We start from the raw sequence: 4,158 nt of genomic DNA on the forward strand, positions 1-4,158 counted from the left end.
CAGTTTTACCAAAAAAAGACAGTAGATTTTTCTTAATTTCTCTGAGACTAGACACAATATGATCCTGCCAATAACATCAAAATTAAGACATTTCACAGACACCTGAAAAAAAAAATACTGTAATTGTTAATAGAAGCCAAGTGGGCAATTGGAAACATTTCTTTCTGGCGAGAGTATAAGAAGTGTCCATTATAAATCTTGTTTTCACGGTATTTGGCTGAGTTATTTAAAAAAAATTTTAAAAACATTAAACTGAAATTAGTTGTTTCTAACTATAAATCGAATAGCATGCTAATTAAAGTGTCCATTAGAAACATATGACAAGCTGTTAGGAGCACACTGCATATTATGTAAGTACCAAATATATCAAAGCAATCATCAAGTTGTAGGCTTTCACATAAACTATTATACCAATTCCAAAAGGAGTTATTATGGTACCACATCAACGATCAGAGGATTACATTACTACTGTACTTAGTCTTGCTCGTGTTTGTACCTACAAACAGGTGTCTTAAGATGTCTAGAAGTAAAGCCCAAAGTAAACTTCAAGCAATATCATCTGACAAGAAGTTAAATCAACTCCAAATAAATTACTGTACTCCACCAAATCATCATTAGAAAATACACAGCAACCTCAGATAATCTAATATGAAGTCAACAGTGTGAGGGAAAATTTTTTTTCTGTCTATATAATGCATGAAAAACTAAATTCACCTTTAAACTATTTTATAAAACAGCCATAATTCATGCAGTTACTTGCTAATGTCACAGCTTCATTACAGAGTTAATATTACATGATTATGAAGTCAAAGCACTTAGAAATGACTAAGTGAGAAGCATGTACTAAACTCTAAATTGCAGCTATTTTTGTTGTGAAGTTAAACAGCTAATTTTATGGTAACAATATAGGTGTGCTTTATAAAGCAGGTGTGTTTAATCTTTTGCACTTGTGGTATGCAAATTACAGTAATCTTCAGTAATACAGTAAGCAAAAATTCCTTCATCATAGGAATAGATTCAAAATATGAGAAAGAAAGAAAAGAAGGAAGGAGAAGAAAAGAAACATTCAAAGTTAGGTTCACATATAGTGAGTAGTTTCAGTCCTGATTTATCAAAAAAAAAAAAAAAATTCTGAAGAAACAAGCATCCTTCCTGTCTTCTGTTAGGCTGACCTGGCACTACAAATAATGATGTACATAAGCAGCATAGAAAAGATTGATGATGCTTCAGAAAAGGCTAGCCTAAACAGGCAACACAAAACATTTTTTTTTTTTGCTAAGAACACCAATTCACCAAAGTTCTAAATAAGACAAACCTAAATAAAGAGACCCATCAAAAGCTGGAGAGTTCTCAGAGATAATCAAAGGTACAGCACTAGATTACAGACAACACTACCTACAAAACATTTTCAAGGCTTTAAGCCACTTCAGTGGAAAACACTGGAGTTTTCTCAAAGGTAATTACACCAGCAGCAATCAGACCACAGCAGACAGATAAATCTGTTCTAGTATTCTCCTGGCCCCAGCAGGAAGCCAAATGTAAGACTTAAAAAACAAAAACACATCACATCAACATACACAAACACCTGGAATGAGCTTTTCACTGCCAGTGGGACTTAAATATGGCCTAACCCCAAAGCCTTTAACTCAGTATCCTTGAAGGAGAACAGCAGGTGAGGGCGCGCCATGGAGGAAAAGGTATCTCTCTTGCCTTATCTGCATAGACACCTGGAAGTTGGGAATTCAAGACTTGGGGTTTGGGGAAAACGAAGTATAGCAACCTGAAAGTTGGGGAAACTTTCCTCCATAGCCAAAAGGGCAATCTGGTGAAACAAACATGGGAAGTTGTTCAACTCTCTGGGGCTCAGTTCCGAGAACAGGCCATTAATCAGCTGAAATCCAAGAAAAAAACAAACCAAACTCTTTTTCCCTTTAAGCATCTCAGCTGCAGCAGCAGCAGCAGCAGCAGCAGGAGGCATCCCTGAAGACGCTCACAGTGCTTCTCGGAACAAATAGCTGGGGAAAACTATGTGTGGTTTACACTTGAGCTCTTACCTCCTGGATAGGTGTTCCACAAGGCTGATTCCCGTCTCCATCTCCCTCAGGTAGACCAGTCCAACGTGTCGCCATTATTTCATTTCAAATTACAAAGGAGGGATAAATCCTCTGAAGTCCACATTGGAGGAAAAACCCACAGGCACACACCCACAGCGATGCAATTCCAATCAAGCCCCAGTGAGGGGAGAGAGAACGAAAGACAACGGGGGCTGTTATATTTCAAAAATAAACAAAAAACACCTTCTTCAAAACGCCAAGATAATCACTTTGGACTTCAAACGAATTAGGGATCTTCTTCCATTTCTGATGGTTGGAAAATAGCTAAAAAGAAAAAAGAATAAAAAAATGAAGAACGAAGAGAGTAACAAAGATGTGTCTAGGCTTGGGGTAAGGTTCTCTCTACCCCTTCAGCTGCCCATCCCTGAGACAACTGCAGAACCTGGTCATCTTCCTCCTCCTCCTCTTTCTCCCATCCACAGAGTCCAGGGGGATCGGAATGTGAAGAGCAAGAGGACCCCCACCAAAAGAAATCCTTTCCTGGAACAAGTTAACCAGAATAAACTCTCCATAGCCAAGGTAGCCCTTTCTCCTAATTAGGGACAAGGCGGCTCTTTTCACCCTTTGAATGGTGCATTAGTCCAGCCCAAGATTTCGTCTGAATATATTCCTCTCCCCCACCCCATAACATCGTACAAATCAGGTAAAGCTCCTGTAACCAGTAAAGTGGGAGGGGGGGATACTCCAGTTTCAGCCCAACACCCGCGGTTCTGGAGACTGGCACTGACAATTTAGGGTGTGGGTTTTGTTTTTTTTTCCTAAGGCATTTCAACAACAAAGTTCTGGGGGCAGAATATAGAATCTTCTGCATTCCTCCGAGACCACGGTTAAGTGAATTCCTCACCAAGTATCTGAAATAGGATAATGTTTTTCAAACACACCCACCCCCATTCCTCCAACCCCCCCCCCACATCCTACCCTCAAACTATATGAAAACAAGCTTCCGATTAGGATGACCGTTTGATGGGCTCCAAGTCGAACGGTGCCCCCTCCTCCCTTGGATAATTAAGGTGAACACAATTCGGGGCACCCTTTAAAACTCTAGACACCCCCCATCTCCTCCCTCCCTGTAAGCCCCTTTCCCACTGCAGCTTCTCTCTTCTGCGGAGGTGGCTGTTTTCTTTGGCTGGCAGGGAGCAGGGATGGGTGGGGAAGGAATGGAGAGAGCAGAACGGAGGGGAACGACGCTGGTGGGGAACCCCAGGGCCCGGGGGCCTTAACCTTTGGGGGGTGTCATCAACCTCCCTCGGTAGTCCGGTGAAGCCCTTGGACCCCTTCTGGGAATCATGTTATTAGAGACAGAAAATAGGGATTGTAGAGGAAACCGATCATATGGAAACAGAACGATCAAGACGGTACAAAAAAATGTTAAGTTCAACGACCCCAGGCTAAGCACCCCAGTACGAGGGTGGGTCCGGCACAGTGGCCGCAGGGGGTGGTTTACTACTTAAGTTAACGGGCGTCCCCTGCCCATTCTAGCCCTGCCGAGACACACACACACAGAGACACAGAGACACAGACACACAGACACACACACACACACACACACACCTTTAAATGGGGGGGGGGGAGTGAAAAACCTCCCCGACCTACCCCTGCTTCCTCCGCCCCTTCCCCGGGGAAATGGAGGCCCCGAGATGTGGGTCCGGGGAAGCGGGAGGGCGCAGCGCTAGGCCGCGGCTTCGGTTAATATTAATGAGGCGGCCGGCAGGGGCCGGGCCGGGCCGGACACCTCGGCGGTCGCGGCTGCCGCCGCGGCCGGCGGCCTTTGTGCCACTTCCTCCCCGGCCTCGGCGCGCGTGCACACACGCACATGCACACTCACGGCTCCGCTCCAACTTCTCCCGGGAGCGCCTTCCTGTGCCCCCCCACGCCCCTCGCCCACCTCCCAACCCACAGCCCCACGCACCGGGCGCCGGCTCGTGCCGCCTTCTCGATGCAGAGGAGCCGCCCCCGACCCCTCCCGGGCACTGCCACGACCTGCCCCGGCCGGGCCTTGTGGGGGGCGGGGCGGCCGCTGCCGCCGGGCTCCGGGGTCCCTGGG

The 4,158-nt window shown here is 45.7% G+C and overlaps 1 long non-coding RNA gene across 1 annotated transcript; it reads right to left on the bottom strand.

Moving 5' to 3' along the window:
- Positions 1-2,050: 2,050 nt before the first annotated feature.
- LOC114033860 lies at positions 2,051-4,102 on the bottom strand. The gene is made up of 2 exons (XR_003568043.1): positions 4,024-4,102; positions 2,051-2,378 (listed from the first exon to the last, which is right to left on the bottom strand). It is a non-coding gene; the product is annotated as an uncharacterized LOC114033860 (long non-coding RNA).
- Between the last annotated feature and the right edge of the window lie 56 nt (positions 4,103-4,158).

The sequence above is a fragment of the Vombatus ursinus genome, unplaced genomic scaffold (assembly GCF_900497805.2).
Source record: "Vombatus ursinus unplaced genomic scaffold, bare-nosed wombat genome assembly UNPS02007566.1, whole genome shotgun sequence".
Taxonomy (NCBI): Eukaryota; Metazoa; Chordata; class Mammalia; order Diprotodontia; family Vombatidae; genus Vombatus; species Vombatus ursinus.